Below are 23,648 nucleotides of genomic sequence, written 5' to 3' on the forward strand. Positions count from 1 at the left end.
AATACAAGTCTCCACCTAGTCCTAGCTAACCCAAAAAGCGTAGGCTAGGTCTACATGAAAGATTGCTCTTGTCGGCTCATACCTAACACGTTATACCAAGCTCAATCGAAAAAGACCTCACAATCACACACAAATGATCTTTGGCTTGAAATAAGGCTAGGCTAAGGGTATGGGAAACTGCTCTAAAAATGAGAGACAGTTACTTGGATTAACAGATGGTGGTGAAGTGAATAAGATAATCCAAGTATGTATGTGGTAGCCATGAACAAATAATGCATAGACATTATAATTGCAAAGTTCAGGTTCTAATAGATAGCAAATGGCATCAGATAAGCAAGTTTCGAATCAAAGTAGTATAGTCAAGTTACAAATTCAAAGCAGGGTGCAGTCTTACTTCCGAGATACAATCGGTTATGCAACAGAGAACTAACAACCTGGACATTGAACTTACTTCATTGAATCAAAAGATGCTTATCGGTTTGAAATCATCATTATCCCCTATGCAAATGAGCATTCCTAAATGCAAGCACACTCTATACAATCCTAAAATGAAATGCAATCTACATGACACTCTGTTTTTGATGAAATCATTTTCTGAATTTTTTTCAAATTTTTATGGTTTTTCTATGCCTTAGATGATGTAATATTCGAAATAAGAAAATAGAACACAATGTTAAACATGTTTTAAACCCCCCCCCCCCACCACACACACACACACACACACACAACTTAAATTACACAGTCCCTTGTGTAATAAAAGTCTGAGAAAGAAATCAAGACCAAAACACAAAACAAACAAAAAATAATAAAAAGATGCTATGGTATATACAATGGTTGAGGTGGTGTTACCTCAGTGATCAGGTGAAGTAGGAGGAGACGAAATCGTCCATACTCTCCTTTGTGTAACTCTAAAGAACGGGTTATGCTGAACTTGGATTAGCTGGATGCTCGACCCTTTACTCGGGTTGTTGATAGAGTGGCTCCTCAAGTGATGCGGTAGAGTGGCTTGCTCCAGCATATGATTTCCTTGTTCTTCTTCGCTTTTTCAACTTGCTCCTATTTTCCTTCTCTCTAGGTTCGAAGGATGATTGCCTTGGTGGTGAAGGTGCGGCATGGTGTTCCCTCGGCAAGTTCTGTGGCATTGCCGTAGTTGAAGAAGAACAGCTGATCTTGAGTTAGAGATTGTTAAACTTCTTGTTGAGTGTCGCGAGAGCCTTGTCGTGGAACTTACACCAGCTTTGGAGGAAACCAAGGCGCTTGTGAATTTCCTTTGAGTCTTTACTTTGCCTCGGTGCGGAGTACTCCTCGAAGTAAAACTGTTGTGTTGCGTAAGACACGTCCATAGGTTCTGCCTCATTATCTGAATGATGGATTGGGGCCTCATCATCATTCACTCCTTCCATCGGCACAGCTTCATCACTTGAAGTATAGAGGTTCTCCACTGGTGGGCAAAACTCAATGTTGCCACCATCTCTGATCAAAGTGGAAGCGGGATTTGGGAGGAGAAAAATAGATTGTCTTTCTGTGGGGTGATCGATCCTATACTTGTATAGGCCATTCTTCTGCTGCGACCAAAAACTCTTGAAATTGATAAGGTGTTGCATATCAATCCATCTCGGAGGAATTGGCTTTGAATGTAGAGGTACATTGCATGCTCTCAAAATTGGGGTCACAACTCCTCCCACAACCATCCTTCCTGGTTTCTTAAGTCCCTTAGCCCATCCTCTATAACTTAGCAGGTGCTCGATTAGGTAGAATGAGACCCAAGCGTCTGTCTGATCTCCAGCTAGAACTGTACCGTCTGATGTTAAACCAAGCAGCTCTTGCAGCGCTGTCTCCATCAACTCTAGTTCTCCATTGACGAAGGTTCCATTCCTCTCTCTTGCAAATAGCGCACTAGCCAAGGACTTATGAAAGTACCTAACCACCGGACTCCTTATTTCGTTGCTCTTGGTCCTAGAGTAGAGGATAAAAATCCTTGTTTAGACCCAAGTGTGGCCCAGAATGACTGAAGCTCTCTCTTGTCAAAACGATGACTCGTATCTTTTCCACCTTGAAATCCATACATTAGCTCGAGATGCTCTATTGGAAGCCGATACTCCACGTCATATACACAGAATTCCAAGTATCCCAAACTTCTGTCTGGCCTGATTTCATCGTCCTCTGACTCTCCATATAAGAACAATTCCACGGATGAAAGAAACTGGATTGTCTCTTCCTCATTCCCCTCCATTGGCCAAAACATGTGAATATTCAGGCTGCACTGCTTAAACATATAGTCTACATCATCATAGATGCCGAGTCTCTCCATGGTCTCGGGATGAGGGTATCGAGTTCCTAAAAACTCATTGCGCTTCAGCACCTTGTAGTACTCGTTTCGAGTTGCACACTTCTCTGATTCCAAATCATCACCGCCTCCTTTCTCTGTTTGATCATCTTCCTCTAGTGAAACCATTTCTTCCTCAGAGTCTTCATCTACCAGGTCTAACCTTCTCCCCACGGGCTTCTTTCCTCGAGTGGTATCTGCCTTGTTCCTCGAGAATTCCTTTGCAGAGGACTCACTCGACCTTCGGGATTGAGTATTTCCAACGGGAGAGCTAAAAGTCTCTTCTTCTTGCATCACTTCATCCTCTTGGCTCGATTCACTGTGATCGATCTCGAAACTGTCTTGTTCTCTCCTGCTCGACCCCAAGGGTGATGGTTCAGAAGGTCCTCGAGCTGCTGCATGCGAAGAAGGTGTTGGGTACCTCTTCGATGGGGAGAGAGCTTTGTTCCGAATCCTTGAAAAAAGCGAGCGCCAGTTCGTCATCAAGAACAAAAGTGGGAGAAATTCAAAACCAAAATTCAGTAGGTTAGGAGATTGAATGATGGAGGAAACAAATGAATTTGTGAAAAGTTTTTGACAAGAAAGGGAAGTGAAGGAGATAAAGAGAGAATTGTAAGGATTCGAGAATGCTTTGGTATGGGAGAGATGCGGTTGTTGAGTTCGGGAATTGCAATGGGGGGACGAATGCTCCTCTCGTTTGGTCATCCGAATCAACGGCTCAAAACACTCCTCCTCATTCTACTCGATCAACGGCTGAGATCTTTCTTGACTTGGTTTGAGTTTACTCGACCATTGACTTTATAATGATCAATGAGACAAACCTGAAACACTTAAACAAAAACATCAAAAATAACAAGAAAAATATAAAGTTATATACCTGGATAGACATGGGACTTCCTCCCAAGTGAGCTTGTTTTAATTCACTAAGCTTGACTCTTACAGAGCTTAGTCAGAAAAAAGGTTTAAAAGAGGAACAGAAAAGTCCTCATCTTCAGTGGTTGAATTTTCAGTTCCTGAATCATATTTTGCATCCTCTCTTGACATACGGTAGGATGAGTACTCATTTGATTTTTCTTCAAAGTAAGCTTCTTTCTGATCAGCAGAGTAGTCTTCTTCTTCTGAACCAGGCTCCTTTGACCAATCCTCAAATTCAAAATTGGGGTAACCTCTAATCATTTCCTGAAGTTCCAAGATTGCATGGTTCAGTCCTTCCATCTTGTAAGTTAGCTCTCCAATGGTATCCTCTTGACCTTTGTATTCTATCCTGAGTTCCAGGAGTTCTTCAACAACAGAATCATGAATCAAGTTTTCTTCTTCAGCAGAGGGGTTGGTGGGTTGTTTAGGCACTCCTGGAGAAATAGTTGGAATAGGAGTTTCCTCCTCACTCAATAACTTGCTCTCTAGGCTTCTTTCCTCTAAGTGAACTCCTTTCTGGTCTTTTGGTGCAAACCATTCTGTTGTGAAACTTTTGTCCTCCTTGATAGCTAGTGCAGTTTCCATCTTCTCTGGATCAATACCATTTGAAAATTTCTTAACTCTTTTTCAAACATCCATAGTTGATCTTTGAGCTTCATCACCCATGACAATAATCCCTCTATGATTCTGCTTTGCCATTTAAATTTTTTCCTCATCTCATACCAGTCATCTTTTGTAGGATCTTCAGTCTGAGCTAGCCTTTCTGTTGCTCTCTTCTTGTGGTCAAAAGTCCTCTTGAGCTTGCTAAGTTGAGAAGTATAGTTAACTCTTGGTGGGGTTCCAGCTTCTGCTTCTTCATCAACATCCATGTTCTGAACTCCTGTTGTTGATTTCCCTGAAGCTTCTCTGATGTCAAACTTCATCTTGATGCTTTTTTCAAGGTTCAGATTAATTTTTTTATTCCTGACATCTATGACTGCTCGAGCTGAAGCTAAGAATGGTCTGTCTAGGATCAGGGGATCCTTGCCTTCTTCATCTACGTCCAATACCACAAAATCTGTAGGTATCTCAACATTTCCAATCTTGACAGACAGATTTACTATTAGACCATGAGGATGTGCAACAGAACCGTCAGCTAAGAGTAAAGCTAGGTTGCAGAACTTGTATTCCATGATCCCTAGCCTTTTAGCTGTAGAGAGAGGCAGAAGGCTAACAGATGCTCCCAAATGACAAAGACACCTATTGAATGTCAATGGTCCTAGAGAGCATGTAGAAGTGAATGAACCGGGATCATCAAGCTTTTCTTGGATGACCTTCTTCTTGTATGTTTCTTGGGTGGAGGCACTGCTAATCATCTCTTGATTATGGTCCTTCTTGAGTTTTTCAATTTTGAACTTTTTCCAGAATGTTGAGTATTCAGCAAAGGTGTGTGCTCTATATTCCAGATGAATTGCTGGGTGGCAGGTGCAGCAATTTGAGTTGAATCCCCCCCTTCTTGAATCATACTATCCTCAGTATTGGGAGTCTGATGACTTGGTGGAGACTCATCTTCTTGGTGGATGGTGATAGCATTTGCAGTAGCATAGTCCTTAGGATTCTGGACTGCTTTCCTTGGAATTTGCTGAGGATGCTTCAGAGCAGAGATTGATGCAAATTGACTCTCCACATACTTGATTTTTGAATGTTTGAGCTTCAAACATGACTTTTGGATCGTTGTAAGAACAATCGATCTTCTTGTGTAATTTAGCTATCTTCTTGTCAAAAGCCATAACTCTAGTAGCTTGTCCTTGAATGATCTTTTGAATGAGTTGCTTAATTTCAGGATCTTGAGTTGCTGGGGCTTGTTGTGGTTGTTGAGTGAACCCTGGTGGTGGATTCTGCTGTTGGTAGCCTCCATTAAACTGTTGTTTAGGGACATAACCTTGGTTGTACTGAACAAAAGGCTTAGACTAGTTCTGTTGTGGTGGATACACTTGATCTTGGGGGTTAGCTACATTAGTGCTTCTGTAGGAAAGGTTTGGGTTGGGCTTGTAGTTGTTATAGCCCTTGTTGAACCCTCCTTGGTTCTGGATGTAGCACAGCTCTTCAGTTTGATCATTCCCCCTTTCTTGCATTTGGAAGTGCTCTTCATCAGTGATGTAGTGTATCTGCTTCTGCTGAGCCAGCAACAGCTTGTCTAACTTTTCATTCAGAGCCTTGATATCCTTGCTCTGTTTATCCTCATGGCCTCCAGCTCCTCTCACTGAGCGTTCATAGTCTTCATTGTAGCACCCATCAGATTGTGCTAGATTTTTGACCAACTCCCATCCTTCTGCTACATCCTTGTTCAGGAAGTTTTCATTGGAGGCAGTGTCGAGAAGTATTCTGATCTTTGGTAAAGCTCCTCTATAGAGTGTGCTCAATAATGAAGCTTTCTTGAAACTGTGATGGGGGCACTGAGTGGTGTAGCTTTTAAACCTCTCGCAAGCTTCATAGAAAGTTTCATTGTTTTTCTGTGTGAAGCCTGAGATCTCGTTCCTCAATCTAGCGGTGCGAGCGTTAGAGAAGAACTTGGCAAGAAAAGCTTTCTTACAATCGTCCCATTAGTTGATGGAGTCTGGGGGCAGAGTCTTCTCCCAGTGTTGTGCCTTGTCTCCCAAAGAGAAGGGAAATAATCTGAGCTTAAACATATCTTTAGTGACACCATTGATCTTTGTACGGCCACAGAGCCTATCAAAGCTGTCAAGATGGTCCAGGGGATTTTCCATAGGTAGACCATAAAACTTGTTTCCTTGGATCATGGAGATGAGACCACTCTTGATCTCAAAGTTGTTGTTTTGAACTGGTGGTGGCACTATCCCTTGTCTTTGGTGATGATTTCTTGGGGCATCACCAGCACCAATGTTTCTTGGTTGATCAACATTAGGTGGGTCTTGAACATCAACTGGTTTGTTCTGTTGATCCATAGCAGCTGGTCTTGGCTGATCACAGGCTGCCTTTGCTTTGGTTTCTTGTAACTCACGAGTTATTCTGTCAATTGTGTCTCTGAATGGTAATTGGTGTGCAGAACCTTTGGATCGAGTTTGCATGCACAAAGGTTAGTACCTATACCACAAAAACAAGCAAACGGATAGATGAGTTAGTAACTTGATAAATGTAAAAGAACTTGATCTTAACTTTTTCTGATATCTTGATTGTAACAATGCAACAATGAATTGGCAACGACGCGTAATTGATAAGCAGGTTTTTTAGGCCTACTTATAATGCTGAAGGGTATGGTTCAGTTCAATTCCCCTACAAACACTAACATGTTGATGCAGCTATAGGGGGTGTCAATCCAGTCCACTGTTATTGCTAGCAATCAAGATGTGTACAGAAGCAACTAAGTCAAGCGAGATTATAATGATGGTGGGTTTCTAGTAACAATCGTAGGTCAGGATTCAAACAAGTAAAAATGAGAACTTAAGAGCCCTACTCGATCATCGGGTCGAGTAGAACCAACATGTGACAAATTTGAGTTACTAAAATGCAATCAACAGGGGATACAAATAACAGGGAAATAAAAGTGCAATCAAAAGGGGATACAAATAAATCTAATAGAAGTTCTAAGGATGGATTCATTGATAAGGGCAACTCTAGGGTTCTTCAGATGGCTAATAGGCGAAAGGTAGATACCCTCGACGATAGATTCAAAAACCGGGTCAATCTACTGTCGTGACAGAGACCCCCATAACTCTACCACTTACTAATCTCAACTGTCGTTGATGAAACATAGCAGAGCAGGGTTTAAGAAATAACTACCAAAGTCAATAAGCAGACAAGCTAATGTCTTGCTCGAGTCTAGAAATCTGTGGAATTCGTAGATCAGACATCCATTTGAACGTCTTTTGGACGTTGGACGTCTATGATCAAATCTCCACATTAGCCAGCAAAAACCGCATAGGGGCCAAGCGAATCCAGAATGGTTTTGGCCTAATCTTAACCACCTAACTAACCTAGAGATTACCTTAATCTAATCCATCCTCAAGAACCCTAATCACTACTCAAGCAACATTCTCAAGAACACAAACCCAGAAATTACTGAAATCATATCAAAATGTAGATCTAAACAAGCTAAACAACTTTACTCAAAGAACTAAGTGTAAAAACGAAATAGATTAAGAATAATTAAAGTATTAAGATTCAAGAACACAAATAAAAACTGAATGATAAAAGCTAGATCCTTTGGAAAAAAACCAAAGTGATCTATTTATAGTAAAATGTCGAAACCCTAGATTAACTAGAAAACAAGAGACTTGAGGCGGTTTGGGCTGATGCTCGATCTTGGAGATCGAATAAAGAGGGTGTTGCAAAGTGTGCGCGTTTGTGTCTATGCTCCGAGTGATCAATTGGTCGAGTAGATGTTTCTTCCTCTCCTATCTGTATGCTCAGATGTCTGGTTGAGTGGAGAATGAGGAGGATCCGAAGACGCTTTGATAGCTCAACAAGTCTTGTAGAGTTGGTCACCCTTGGTCGAGTAAATGGGTCGAGTAGAGGATCAAGTAGGAGGGGCGAGTAGATCAATCTGCTGCTTTATTTGAGCCTGCCTTGATCGAGTAAGAGGGTCTAGTGAATTGCAGCCTCCTCTGTAGCTGCCTGGATCGAGTGAATGGATCGAGTAGAATCCTTTTTAACTCCTTCTGCACCTGAAAACACACCAAAACATGCAATGCGTATGCAAGATGATCCTAGATGCCTAAGTATGCAAAATAAGCTAAAATGGTGCAAAATGATATGATACAATAAGCAAATGCACAGATAAATGATGCTAAACATATACCTAAAATGAGTAAAATACATTGTTATCAGCAGCTTTTACTCTTTGCGGCCTCATGGTTTCCTCCTCATCTTCATCAGATTTAGGCAGCATGCTGCCTCCTCATCTTTATCTTCAACTACCCACTGGTCAGTAATATCAAGAATAGAATCATCATCATCTACCCTCTCACCGTCAGCTTTTTCCCTGGCTTCCTCAGGTGATTTTGGCATTTTTATTGTCACCTTTGGAGGCACCTTTGGAGGCACCTTTGTAGGAGCCTTTGTAGTAGCCTTTCTTCCTCTTTTATTTTTGGCGGCTGGCTCTTTTACGATTAGCTCATTTAAGGTTTTCTCCTTGTAGCTTTCTTCTTTGGTGATGTCTTCGTTTTGGAAATTCTCCTCGCTGTCGTCGTAGAGCGTAAACGGCGGGAACCAGGAGACTTCTCAATGAAATCAATATCAGCATTGTTTACATCAGTGGTCTTAGCAAATTCTCCATCAAGATTCCTATTAACCCCAACCTCAGCAATATCACCATCCTTCTCTACCACCGAAACTAAAACTTCTTTCGACTACATAAACGTAAAAAAAACTCAGACGTTAAATAACGAAAACTCAGGCCTATGTATAAATATAACTCATCCGTAACTAAATAAAAGTTATAACTCAACCGTATAATATGAAGATAACTCAGCCATAACTAAATAAAAGTTATAACTCAGACGAAAGCCGTAACTAGATAATAAGTAATAACTCAACAATTAGCTTACCGGAGGAGGACTAGTAACAAATTGGTTATTTGTAGGTTTTTGTGGACCTTTTGGGGTTTAGGGAGGCCTTGATCCTCTTGGGTTTAATGCTAAGTCAGCTATGCCAGAGTTTAATGCTAAGTCAGTTATGCCAGTTTGGCCAGTTAGGCCCACCCCGTCTAGAACCTTCAAATGCTCTTTCATCTGTTTGACCTCATTCTCAATGGATCCAAACCTTCTTTCAAACTTTGCATCAATCCTCTCTTCTACTTGATCTCCAATCACCTCTAGACGGGAGGAGATTTCTCTGATGCTTTTATCAACGGTGTCAAACCTTGAGTTTAAGGGAGAGATTAAGTTGGACACCACATCCACGAATGAGACATCTCCACGAACATCCTGCTCGTCCTCGTCCTCATCAGATTTGACAGCTACTTCCTTATTCTTCTTCTTCTTTTGTGCATCTCCTCCACCAGCTTGAACACCCTCACTGTGAGATACTTTCTACTTCTTTGCGGGAGATTCAGACACATTCGCTGCTTTATCTTTAACCAGTTTCTTCTTCTTCTCATTCGTCTTCACATCCTAATAACCTTTAACAAGCTTAGCCTCGTGTATGTCTTCGATCAAGTGATCGAGTGCTGGGTCTTCTACTTTGTCTGGCCAAGTATGAAACAGTTCGCTTAACTCAGCTTTCATAACCATTTTACGCACACGCAGCTACAACACAAGTGATAATAAAACCCATCAGTATGTTTAACTCAACCATAATAGAACATAACACAATCATCACATAACATATTTGACAAAAATAGAACATAACTCAGCCGTCATATAACATAACTCAGCCGTCATATAACATAACTCAACCGTCACATAACATACTTGACAAAAAACAGAACATAACTTAGTCGTAACATAAATATTTGATAAAAACCAGAACATAACTCAGCCATAACAGAACATAACTAAGTCAATAACTATCATAACAGAGCCAAAACCTTACCTCACCACCATGCGCTTTGATATCTTCAGCGATGGTCGATTCTATTGTTGCACGGGTACGGTTGCCACCCCATCTAAGCAACGGAATCTCATCCTCTTTGACTACGTTCCCAAATTGCTCGGTATTGGTGATGATTGAATCATATGCCCAAGCCTGCAACACGAAAGTCATACCACTGATGGTGTACGTCTTGCCAATAGGTCTCAGCAACTTTATAGAAACAACAAGGGCTTCAAATGGTGTCCGACCCCATGGATAAGTCTTCATGGCTTCATCATCAAAGACTCTTTTGGCACTCTCAAATGGTATCCTAGAGTTAGGATGCAAGCCATAAAGTCCAATGGCTATAAGAGTCAATAACCCAAACCATCTACGCTTTTTAGGAGGCCATGCTCTGCACATTACTAAGCTTTGCCTAAGTTCTTCTAACTTAGGACCTTCACTGGTTGGCACACCCAATTCCCTGAAGAACGCTTTGTAGTCCGCTTCAGGCTCAATCTTTTCTGTACGTAGTGGATCTGTGTTTAAACCCGTGATATGGCAAAATTCGTTCAATCCAAACCGGATGGGTTGACCAGCCACGAGACACCAAAGCTCCTTCTTCAGTATTCTCAACTGTCTGCATAGTAGATAATGTACAGTCTTATCAGACCATACAAAATGACTATCAACAAGCTTAGCAATTAATCCAAGCGGTGTCTCTTTCAGTTCATCCCATAGATCTTGTCCTATTGATTCTTTAATTCCAGGGAAATCTCCGAGCTTTATGTTGTGATTAATAGCTTTAACCTCCAGATTAGAATCCCCCTCTGGGTAAAGTCTTGGAGGGTAATCCCTTGCTTGGTCTTCACACATCTGATAAACCATAAATCAGCCGTAAGCATACAAACCTAACTCAGCCATAGATAACATAACTCAGTCATAACATAAATCTATCTCAGCCACATATAACATAACTCAGCCATAACATAAATCTAACTCAGCCATCTTAACAGAAACTCAGCCAAAACATAAACAAAACGCATCCATAACATAACAACAACTCAGTCAAAACATAAACCAAACTCAGCCATAACATAGCAGCAACTCAGCTATAACATAAACAAACTCAGCCGTCATATAACACAAACTCATCCACGGATGTAAGGTTAAACTATAACTCAATCACAACATATAACAAACTCAGACCCAAATGACTTGATAAATCATAAATAAGTCGTCAAACAAACAGTAACTCAGCCATCAAATCAAATAGATCTAACAAATCGGCCACGATATGTCAATCAAAGACGACGTTAAAAACCATCTTTAAGCATCGTTTAAAACCATCGTTAAGCATCAGGAAATGATTTCATTGACGGGAATCACTTGCGATTGAACTTAGCTGTCGGATTCTTGTCGGAAAATTCGAAATAAAGTTTGGAAACATACTTACCGGAACTTAGAGAAGTTCAGTTCAAATGCGACTGCGACAGGGATGTGACTTTACGATACCAGAAATGCGACTCCGGCGGAAGAATTTCGGCTGGAACAGACGAGAAAAGAGAAAACGGCGAAGGAATTAGGGTAAAGAGTTTGTTACGTCGAGAGAGAAAGAAAGTGACCGTTTTTTTTCCGCTGATGAACAGTAAAATGCCAAAAGAAATGAAACCGAAACGTTATACGGTTTCAGATGAGTAATGATGTGGATTACGTTAATGACATGTATAATCAGTTTTTTTTTATTTAATTTTTAGTTAAAAACGAATGAAAAATAATATTTAATTAAAACTAATCAAGGGTGTTAACTGTAATTACACAAGTACTGAAAACATGTGAGTCATAAAAAAAATATGTATGTTATTTTAGGAATAAACATACAATTGTGTTCTATCTGAGTAATTCTTTCTAAGAAGATAATCTATTGATCTTTCCAATAACTGTAACTTCTTAATTTTTCGAAAATAATTATTACAGAAATGTGTTTTCAAATTTTCGCCAATGAATGATTACTTTTTTTAATTTAGACAGCTTCTTTTGATGTTTTCAAGATCCATTGCATTAGTTTATTTTTCAAAATTCAGATTTAACAATTATATTTTTGATATAACACATCTTACTTTTCCAAATTTATTCAATATCCCATTCAAGAATTTTGTTTTTTTTAAATTTCAAAGATCTTTTGATGTTTTCATTTGTTTTCCTTAATTTCAAAGCCGATTATTTGCTATTCAATAAGAAAATAGAGTTAGGATGAAAAGTATAAATATATAGTAGAACAAAGATAGTGAAAACCAAATATAAAATCTCTCAAACAAATAGCAAGACATGTAAATGTATTTTGTTTTTGAAATTGAAAATGTCTTAATGCTTATTGAAAAAGATAAATGAAGTCAGAAAAATCAGACTTTTATTAAACCCAAAACAAAAAAAAACTGTGATGCTTAACTAATTTTATTCCTTGTATCTTTATGTCTTCACTTTGGTTGATCATTTAGCTTTACAGGTCTGTGACTCAATCTCTTTAACAACTCCTTCTATCAGTAGACATCCAACATCATCTGAAATAACTTTAACCTTATCAGCATTTTTTAGTATCACATTGGTTCCAATCTCATCATCTCCATTTTCTGAGTTAACCCTAGAGCATAACTTCTTAGTGGTAATCGATTGATCAGCCATATCAGACAACTCAGCTGAACCACACTTAGATGAAGGAGTAGACAATTCAGTGTTTGTAGCATCAGAACAATTCTCGCTGCTATTAGTCTACATCAATTGACCCTATACAATAAAAATTGAGAAGTATAGTTTTTTTTATCAATACAAACACTTAATAAGCAGTTTGAATTGTTTTAAGGAGAATATGATCATACATGATCCTCAAACCCAATTGATGATGGATCATAATGAGTGTTTTCAAGCAAACCTGATTCTTCTTTGGCTATGTCTGTTCTCAAATGCACCTTTATAACTTTGTAAATATCTTTACCACCATAAATATTGGCTTTCTCAACATTGACCAGAAAATGGAATGTCTTTCCACACAAATTTGTGATGACATCAGGTATGTTCGTAGGATCCTCAATCTATAGACATGTCTCACATTAGTACTCTTCATCCTACCATAGACATATAGCTAATAATTGAATGACAATAAATATTTAAAACCTCTTCATATTATCCATCCACTAACTCTTCAGAAGATTTTCCAATAAGCTTGGTTGCATTATTTTCAAACCCCATGAGTTTAATTTCAGCTGTCTGGTCCATTACACGAACATGAAGCTTGTACCTGGAGTAAAATGTATTGTACATATCTAATTAATATAAACTTATAAACCTTTATCTTTTTTGTATACCAATAGAAACAATTTTTTTATCTTGTAGAAAATAAAAGATTTAGAGAAAACATTCTTACCTTGCCTCCACATTAGTGATGCTCTCCTAACATTTATCACACCAGAACTTAGGTTTCATAGGTGTTTTAACCATCTTACCAGTGCTGGTTGATTCTTTAACCAGCTCAGTTTTTCTGTTATATTTAGGACATCCAAAATATAACCAACCCCAATCTGTATCAATGGCAAAAATGGAACCAAGTATTCTCCATTGCCCTACCTGATTCCAAAAACAATCACAATTATAGGTTCTTAAACTAAACACAATAATTTAGAAATTAGTGGAAATATACTTACCTCTTTCCCAGCAAGTAAATCAACAATTGTTTTGGCAGGATAATCAAACAAATTATCTGATTTCACCTTAATTATGTCACGGTTCACATAATTATCTTGAATAGTGAGAGCAAGACCATCACTTGGGAGTCTACAAATCCACATCTGTCTGTTTAACATGTATGTGAACTTAAACAGAACAAAGAAGGTCATAATATATTTTGCACTTACGATTTCACAAACAGTTCAACCTCAGGAACATGAACTGGATTTATTATGACATCTGAAACATCAAAAGCACTTGTAATACTAATCTCACCTTTATAACAGAATTAGACAATATATGTTAACTAAGACATGTACATATACATCCAATATTGATTACTTTAGACATAGTTAAGGGAAGAGTGAATACCTTTAAAATTATTGATTTTAGCATAGCGTATCAGAACCACTGTCTTCTCGTCATGCTTTACATTTTTTAAACCACTAAATACTTTCTCAGCAATCACACCCCACAAAGTACAAGACAAACGCTCATTGCTTCATTATAGTAACAAACAATTTCAATACTACTTGTTTAAAGATATAGTTATTATGAATCAAAAATTATATGAAAACAATATTCTACTTGCCTAGCATCTCTTATTTGAAACTCTAGTTTTTTGTTTGGTTTGTTTTGAGCCATAATGTCATCCACTTTTCTCACATTCACCACTTGACCTAATATGTCTGCCATTGTAAAGAATACTTTGTTAATATTAAAATCCATAACACTCCCTGGTTTGAGTTAAACTAATGATAGAAAATTTAGAAAATACGTACCAATTAGAACATTCTCATCATAACTTTCGGTCTTAATGATAAATAGGTTTTTTAGGCCTACTTATTTTTCTGGAGTGAGGTTCAGTTCAATTCTCCTTAAACACTAACAAGTTGATGCAGCTATAGGGGGTGTCAATCCAGTCCACTGTTAGTGCTAGCAATCAAGATGTGTACAGAAGCAACTAAGTCAAGGCAGATTATAGAGATGGTTGGTTTCTAGTAACAATCCTAGGTCAGGATTCAAACAACAAAAATAAGAACTTAAAAGCCCTACTCGATCATTGGGTCGAGTAGAACCAATAGGCAGAACTAAATGCAATCAACAGGTGACACAAATAACAGGTAAATAAAGTGCAATCAGGGGGTGAATACAAATAAATCTAAGAAGAATAGAAGTCCTAAGGATGTATTCATTGATAAGGGCAACTCTAGGGTTCATCAGGTGGCTAACAGGTAAAAGGCAGAAACCCTAGACGATAGATTCAAAAACTGGGTCAATCCACTCTCGTGACAGAGACTCCCATAACTCTACCACTTCCTAATCTCAACTCTCGTTAATGAAACATAGCAGAGCAAGGTTTAAGCAACAATCTACCAAAGCCAATAAGCAGACTAGCCAATATCTTGGTCTATAGCCTACAAATCTCTGGAATTCGTAGATCAGGCATCCATTTGAACGTCTTTTGAACGCTGGATACCTATGGTCAAATTTCCACAGTAGCCAGCGAAAACCGCATAGGGGCCAACGAATTCAGAAGGGATCTAACCTAATCTTAACCACCTGACTAACCTAGAGATTACCCTAATCTAATCCATCCTCAAGAACCCTAATCACTACTCAAGCAACATAACTAATAACACAAACCCAGAAATTACTGAAATCATACCAAAATGTAGATCTAAACAAGCTAAACAACTTTATTTAAAGAACTAAATGCAAAAATGAAATATATTAAGAGTAATTAAGTTTTGAAGATTCAAGAACACAAAGAAAAACTAATTGATAAAAGCTAGATCCTTTGGACAAATCCCAAAGTGATATATTTATAGTAAAATGTTGGAAACCCTAGATTCACTAGAAGACAAGAGACTTGAGGCGGTTTGGGCGAGTGTTCGACCTTGGGGATCGAGTAAAGAGGGTGCTGCAAAGTCTGAGCCTTTGTGTTTATGCTCCGAGTGATCAATTGGTCGAGTAGATGCATTTTCCTCTCCTATCTGTATGCTCAGATGTCTGGTTGAGTGGGGAATGAGGAGGATCTGAAGACGCTTTGATAGATCAACAAGTCTTGTAGAGTTGGTCGCCCGTGATCGAGTAGAGGATCGAGTAGGAGGGACGAGTAGATCGATCTGCTACTTCCTCTGAGGCTGCCTTGATCGAGTAAGTGGGTCGAGTGAATTGTTGCTTCCTCTATGGCTGCCTTGATCGAGTGAACTGGTCGAGTAGAATGCTCTGCTGCTTCCCTCTTGGTTGGATAGAGTAGAGGGTCGAGTAGAATCCTTGTAAACTCCTTATGCACCTGAAAATACACCAAAACATGCAATATGTATGCAAGATGATCCTAAGTGTGCAAAATAAGCTAAATGTGATGCAAACTGATATGAAACAATGAGTGATCACTAAGCTAAATGATGATAAATACATGTCTAAAATGAGTAAAATACAGTGTTATCACTTAACCCATTCAAAATCTGCTAGATCCAGAAAAACACTATCCGATACATGATCACATTTAATCACATATGTGTTGTGGTTAAAACCCATTCGATAGCTCAAACTCGATATCTTGTACTTGTCAAACGAAGGACTCAAAGTGAAGGTATCAATGATCTTCCAATCACCGATCTTTAGTGACCAGTAAAACTTGCCAATATAATGCTTTCTAATGGAACAATGCATCTTAGATCCCTATATCAAAACCAAGTAAACAAAAACACATAAGAACTTGTTATATATTTCAAACCGAAATATATATAGATTCATATATTTAATCAATAGCATTCTGTTTAATCAAGGATTCACACAAAGATTTGTTTAAAGGAGGAAAACAAATCTAGTAATTTCTCTTCATTAGGTATTCCATCCAAGACTCTATTACAAAAGAGGTTCTAATCTCTTATAAAATACATTAGGGTTTTGCTCAAGAACAGAGAAAGAATTAGGGTTTTAGAAGGTATAGTTGCATACGTGATGGATTGCCTACGTACCCTGTGAAGGGATCAAGCCATTTGTAGTTCTCTTTGGGTATAAAATTGTGTCTTTCTGAGTATTTAATTGTCTCCTTTGAGAAGTCCTTGAGGCGCTTTATATAGGATCCTTAAACCGCATCTCTAGCGATATTCTTGGAAGACTTCCATTTATCTTTAAGTTAGTTCTAGAGGATAATCGTCCTAAGGATATTTTCCTTATTCTTCAGAGGCTTTGGGAAGATTTCCTGATTCGACATTATCTTCAAAGATTCTCCTTTATCATTTCCGAAAGTCCCATAAAAGATCCTATTTTACCGGAAATTATCCTTTGAGAATGAATGGTTTTTACAAGTCTTTGCCTCGGGTATTTTCACGGCTCGGTGGTCGTTTAAGAGGTACCAGTGTAAAGTTAGAACTAGGTTTTGGCTTCCGAGGTAATCGGCTCGATACCAGTAAGGACTGGGTTTTGTAGGAGAGAATGTATTGGAGCATTTTCGGGCGAAGCTTTGTCTTTCATGCCCGAGGTGGTTAGCTTGGTACCAGTGTGTTTAGAGTTATTGGACTTTTATAGACTTGAATACCCACGGTTGCGACCCGGTCTGATTCAGTCTTTTACCAGGGTTCAGAAGATAGAATTCATAGCCTGCTCAGAAAAACATCCGAGCAGATTCTTATCTTGAATATTTATATAGCGCACTGTAACCGAAGCGGTGTAAATGAAACTTTGAAAATAATAGGCCGTCGCCCGTTAAAATATTTCAAAGTAAAAAAATTTAGAAATCGAATTCCAAAAAAAATCGAAGTAGAAAAATGAAGTTCAAATTTAACCCGAAGCGAGAGTTTAAAATTGAAGTGGGAGTATGGATATACGGACCCCACTCCTCCCCTCTTTTTTTTTTTAATTTTGTGTGGGCTAGCTGAACTCGTCTGGATACAAGCTGCTTACGTACCCTTTTCAGGGATCAAACCAACCCGTAGTTCAAGTTATGATCAAGAGGCCGGAGCACTTTTTTTACTCGATGGAAGAGTTTCTTTTTTTTTTTTTTTTGCTCGGTAGAGGAGACTTTTTGCTCGGTAGACGAGTCTTTTTACTCGATAGACGAGTCTTTTTGCAAGTTTATGCAAAAAATATAACAGAGAATGCATATATATGATTGAGTTGTGCTTGTTAGATTACAATCGATAACACTTATCTTAGCTGTGTGGAGATAGAGATGATGACATCTATGACATGAACGATCTAAATCTTCGAGATTGTAAATGTCGTTGTATGGAAATCTACATTTGAGATGTTGCGAGTTAGAGGAGGCCTCTACTTTGCGTTAGAAAGAGAGAAACAAAGATAAAAGCTTTCGATATAAGCGAGTATGTCAATCAAGCTTAATTAATATGTAAGAAAGTAGTTGAACTTATCTTTTATGAGGCGGAGACGGAATTGGAGATCGCTTCATTGATAAATGATTGGAATCCTTGAGCGATTGGTAGTGATGTTCCATTGCCACTTATTGGTGTAATGTACCTCTTTTGATGATTCGTATAAGAACTGATAACTATCGTTTCAACCGTTAAGTTTTCGATCCCACCATTGAGTATCTAGCTGCTAATTCCGTGAAGGTTTTCTCCAAATTTTAGTCAGATCGGATATTGTATAAAGCTTCCACGTTTTCATGAAGTTGTTGTGACAAGGTGATTTTTTCTTCTTTTGGCTGATTCGGAGATGCATTGATAACTTTATTATGCATCCTTGATTTCTTGATCCCACCGGTAAATCATTATCTAGAAGCGTCAACAATCACTCTATAAAGTTCTAGCTAGATCGGACGTCGTATGTATCTTCCATTATCCTCTGAAGTTGCTCCGACAGAGTCATTGTTTCCTGATTTCTTAACTCTTTCTGATGCGTCGGGAAAATGTCTCGCAAAAGCTGTAGCTGCACACCGAATCCTGTTTCAGACTTTGCATGGATTAAAGACTGTTTCAGTTGGTTCTTGGACAGGAAGCAAGATGAATAACTTCTTGATCTTAAGTGCATTTGACGACCCGTCTAGTGTGGTGAACTCTTGAGTTGATAGTGTTGAACTCTGAGCTGGTGATCTAAAGTGAGAATAACAATGACGCGATCGAAGCATGGTAGCAATGATGATGTAATAGGTTTCCCAACCTAAAAGGAGTTCAACAATAGAGACGAGATTGGTCTCTATAGAAATATAAGCCTTGGGGTTTCAGGATGATGTGAAGGTTGATTCTCATATCTTTCCAGATCGACAAGAAATCCATCTCAAAAGCGGCTGATCTGATAACAGTGGAACTCCGCTCTATGGTTTCGGCCAGGATGCGCTCGTCGCGGAAAAACAGTGAGAATTCTTACTAGACTGCAACAAAAGAGGCAAAGTCGGGTTCTTTAGAAAGATAAGCCTTGTAGCTTCATAATGATAAGCCGGGAAATCGATCTGAAAGCTGGCGGATATGTGGTCTGATAAATACACATGCTTGAGAGAAACGCCTATAACTCCCGGAAAACAGCATAGAATTAGGCAAAGTACATCTTTATGGCAAGATAAGTCTCTTAGCTTCAGAACGATATGTAGATGGGCTCTTGATGTGTTTTTAATCGCTGGGAATCTATCTTCTACCCCAATTGTTCTCGCAGTTCGAGTCTGCGATTTTTAGAGATGTCATATGTTGCGTGGAAACAGTGCTAACGCTTAGTACACAGCTCCGATATTGGTGAGGTTGATTGTGTTGGAAGGACAAGCCTCTTATCTTCAGATTGATAGGTAAAACACCTCGTTATGCTTTCTAGATCACCAGGAATTTCGTTTTAAAGTTGGTTGTTCTGACAGCGGCGATTTTGACAAAAAGATTGCATCCGAGGAAGAGAAGCGATGATAACTCCTAGTAGACAGGTCGGATCGAGACGAGGTAGGCTTCTTTGGAAATCTGAATCTTGGAGAAATCTGTAGATAAGTATATCGTAGCTTATTTCATCAGGAGTTTCCAGGAAAACGATCCTGAAGCTGACTGGTTTTATAGAGTTGGGTCTTGTGACAGACTGCACTTGCTTGAGATAAACGTTTATATCTCTCAGCCTATATCTTAGATTAAGGCAAGGTCGACTTTTCCAAAAATATGACTCTGTGGGCGATCCGTTGATATATTACGCCTCATGAGATTTTCTGTGATATGTCGGGAAATCGGCCCCGAGGCGAGCTGGACTATACAGACGGATTGTAGTTTAACAGACTACATCTGACACAGAAACCGGAGATAACTCTCATAAGAGGTCTCTGATTGAGACGTGGTTCGATTCTATGGAAAGCTAATATCTGGGGCAATCCGTGAACATATTACTAGTTGCGAGATTCATTGTGACTGGTTGGGAAATCGGTCCCGAGGCAGACTGGTCTATTCCGACGGATCTGTAAAGAAACAGACAACATCGACTTCAGAAAAAAGGCGATAACTCTGAGAGAAGATATCCGATTGAGCTACCGTTAGACTCCCTAGAAAGCTGATATCCGGGGCAATCCGTGAACAGGTTATAAGTCACCTGGTTCATAGTACGTTTGACGGGAAATCGGTCCCGAGGCAGACTGGTCTATTCATACAGATCTGTGAAGAAACAGACAGCATCGACTTCAGAAAAACGGCGATAACTCTGAGCAGAGATATCCGATCGAGCTACAGTTAGATTCCCTGGAACTCTGATCTCCGGGGCAATCCGTGGACAGGTTATACGTCACCTGGTTCATTGAACCTTGACAGGTGGCCTCCCCACAAGTAGACGGATCTGATTGTCGGGGCTTGATGAGCGTACATCGAATACTTGGATGAATGATATGCGAAGAGAGTTCTTTTTCGTCCCCACAGACGGCGCCAATTGTTGAATCAAGGATTCACACAATATATTTGTTTAAGGAGGAAAACAAATCTAGTAATTTCTCTTCATTAGATATTCCATCCAAGACTCTATTACAAAAGAGGTTCTAGTCTCTTATGAAATACATTAGGGTTTTGCTCAAGAACAAAGAAAGAATTAGGGTATTAGAAGGTATAGTTGCATCCGTGATGGATTGCCTACGTACCCTGTGAAGGGATCAAGCCATTCGTAGGTTTCTTTGGGTATAAAATTGTGTCTTTTTGAGTATTTAATTGTCTCCTTTGAGAAGTCCTTGAGGCGCTTTATATAGGATCCTTAAACCGCATCTCTATCGATATTCTTGGAAGATTTCCATTTATCTTTAAGTCGGTTCTAGAGGATAATCGTCCTAAAGATATTTTCCTTATTCTTCAGAGGCTTTGGGAAGATTTCCTGATTCGACATTATCTTCAAAGATTCTACTTTATCATTTCCGAAAGTCCCATAAAAGATCCTATTTTACCGGAAATGATCCATTGAGAATGAATGGTTTTTACAAGTCTTTGCCTCGGCTCTTTTCACGGCTCGGTGGTCGTTTGAGAGGTGGCTTCAGGCAAACGGTATGTACCGGTTCGGGGCGCGCTTGATGACTGTCCATTAAGCTCAGTTGGCTGTCTCCCGAGGCGATATAGTTGTTTTCCGCAGCGTTCTCACGATTGGCTCGGACTGTGTTTATAGGATTAACACCCGAGCCATTTTACGAACTCTCTCCGAGACGGTTGATTGAATAAAGTCCCGAGGTGCTTTCTTCTAGGCTAGAGGCCAATCATATGTTTAACCATGAGGTGATTGTTACTCTTAGACTGTTTGGCTCGGTCTTGCTTGTGGGGGAATTCGACCACAACACATTCTCTCATACATTTTCATCACATATAATGATATCTAACGTTTCTCCTGATGCATCCATGGTTTGCCTCCACAGATGAAGAATCTTGACTCGGACACGCCTATTCGTTTTGAAAGGCTTGACATCACTAAGATACGTTAAACCTAACGGTAATGTCATTGATTATGTGTATAGATGAGAAAGAAAAGTGATGCTTTAGAATTGATGATATTGCTTGAGTATTTATACGGTTAGGATTTGGTTCTTAAACCCTAGAGCAACACCGGATTTTTTTATACATGAAATCATAACTAAATATACTATCTCAATAGAATATAGGAATCTTCCTTAATTGGTTGTGATTTGCAGATATCTTCAAGAAACAGTGAATATCTTGGAAAGGAGGCAAAATATTGAGCAAGAAATGTTAAGAAAGAGTGGTTACTGACGTGCAAATGGGCCAACTGTGATCAAAACGCCAAATAAGAAATAGAATCGAGCCCCATTAGATAGAAACAGGATCTCCGCGTCTGTTTAACAGGTCAGTTACGGGCGCGACTCAAGTCGGCTGCGAAGAGCACAGATAATGACGGTTTTATCCTTTATTTTTTTTTCCTATTTCTTGTAACATGTTTTTATTAAACGGCTTGTAATTTTATTGTCTCTCATTCTCTCTTAATAGTATAGATTATATTATCGGATCCAAGCCCAATATAGTTGAAGACTTGAAGCTACTGGACAAATAAACCAAACTAAATGTACCGAATCGAATCAAAGTGAAAATTGAAAAATAATCGAATGGATACTAGATTCTATAATCAAAAGAACCAAAACTGAATCGGTATTGAATCGACATATTTTGAGTAACCGAAAATATCCTAAATATAAATATATTTTCAAAGTATTAGTTATTTCTAGATTAAATAATTAAAAATACTTGATATATATATATATATATAAAATAGTAAAAATACTGGAACACAAAAAAATATCTGAAAATATCCAAAGAAGACCGAAAAATATCTAAAATATCCAAAATAACTGAAATATCCAAAAATATTCAAAGCAAAATAATCGAATAGATACTAAATTTTAAAACAAAAAAAATCCGGAACTGAACCGAACTTTCAAAATAATCGAATGGATACTAAACTTTAGAACCAAAAAATCGATAACCGAATGGATACTAAACTTTAAAACCAAAAAATCGATATCCGAATGGATACAAACCAAAATCGAATGGATAACCGAACGCCCAGAACTTAGCATTGATTTATTTTCAAAATATGTTTGAATTCAAAAATAAATACTACAAAATTGTAACTACAGATTCATTGTGTTGTTGACTTTTTTTTTTAATGTCGGCTAATAAATCATTGATACTTGGAATAAAAATTCATCCAAACTTGCTAACAGTTTAAATATGACCAATTCAATAATTTAATATACATAAATTCATGTAATTTTCAGATTTTTTTCAGCCTCATAAAAATTAGAGAAACTATTATGTCAACTACCAAACTACTTTTCTAATTTATTCAGCACATTATCTAGGCAATGAATTCTCAAAGACAACAAAGCTAAGAATTAGGCTTTGAATGGCACTCGGATATGGGTGTGACTCCGATTTGAATGTGGGAACGATACAACTTGAAAGTGATATAAATAGTTAAATCAATGAAAGACTATGATTTACAAACCAACATTACATACAAACTCCATCAAATCCTATTTCATAAAATGTTTTTACTTGAGAAAACCATATGCTAGATAGATTTTCAACTTTTTAAAGTACGTACTATAATTACCAAAGTAAAGAATGATGAAGAACCAAGATACGGCAAGTAAAATCATAGGTTTCACAAACTAAAGTTCTTTTACCTTATTCTTTGTTAGTAGCCGTTAGGTGTAGAAAATTGCATCGATTCACATGTGACTTCGAAAGACGAAAGAAAACATATTTGCGTAGGCCTGGTCAAATAAACCAAACCAAATACACCAAACCATAATTGAAGTAAAACAAATTGAATAGAATTAAACCAAACCGAAAATTTAAAAATAGTTAAATGGATACTAAATTCTATAACCAAAAAAAACAAAAACGAATCGATACTGATCCGAAATATTTTGAGTACTTGAAAATATCCGAAATACAATTATATATTTTAAAATATTACCTATTTATAGACCAAATAATCCAAAATACTTGAATATATATATAAAATACTAAAACTACTCGAAAATAACAGAAAATATCCAAAAATATCTGAAAATACTCAAAAATAACCGAAATATCCAAAAATACCCGAAGCATAATACCCGAATGGATACTAATTTTAAAACCGAAAGACCGGAACCGGACCAAACCGAACCGAAATGGATATAAAAATCTAAACCCAAAATAACCAAAATCGAATAGAACCGATAACCGATTGGTTAACCGAACCCCCAGGACTACATTTG

At 38.2% G+C, this 23,648-nt stretch overlaps 2 long non-coding RNA genes and 3 pseudogenes across 5 annotated transcripts; all 5 read right to left on the reverse strand.

Annotated features, from left to right (window-relative positions):
- Nucleotides 1–846: 846 nt before the first annotated feature.
- On the reverse strand, nucleotides 847–6,309 carry AT1G37867 (annotated as a pseudogene; the record flags this gene model as incomplete). Its single annotated transcript has 1 exon — nucleotides 847–6,309.
- A 1,171-nt stretch (nucleotides 6,310–7,480) lies between these two features.
- AT1G37933 lies at nucleotides 7,481–10,627 on the reverse strand (annotated as a pseudogene; the record flags this gene model as incomplete). Its single annotated transcript has 1 exon — nucleotides 7,481–10,627.
- Nucleotides 10,628–12,226: 1,599 nt separating this feature from the next.
- AT1G37999 lies at nucleotides 12,227–16,150 on the reverse strand (annotated as a pseudogene; the record flags this gene model as incomplete). Its single annotated transcript has 1 exon — nucleotides 12,227–16,150.
- Nucleotides 16,151–17,486: 1,336 nt separating this feature from the next.
- Nucleotides 17,487–17,867, reverse strand: AT1G07023. The gene has a single exon (NR_139186.1). It is a non-coding gene; the product is annotated as an other RNA (long non-coding RNA).
- A 2,140-nt stretch (nucleotides 17,868–20,007) lies between these two features.
- AT1G07027 lies at nucleotides 20,008–20,319 on the reverse strand. The gene has a single exon (NR_139187.1). It is a non-coding gene; the product is annotated as an other RNA (long non-coding RNA).
- Between the last annotated feature and the right edge of the window lie 3,329 nt (nucleotides 20,320–23,648).

Source organism: Arabidopsis thaliana (genome assembly GCF_000001735.4).
Source record: "Arabidopsis thaliana chromosome 1 sequence".
Taxonomy (NCBI): domain Eukaryota; kingdom Viridiplantae; phylum Streptophyta; class Magnoliopsida; order Brassicales; family Brassicaceae; genus Arabidopsis; species Arabidopsis thaliana.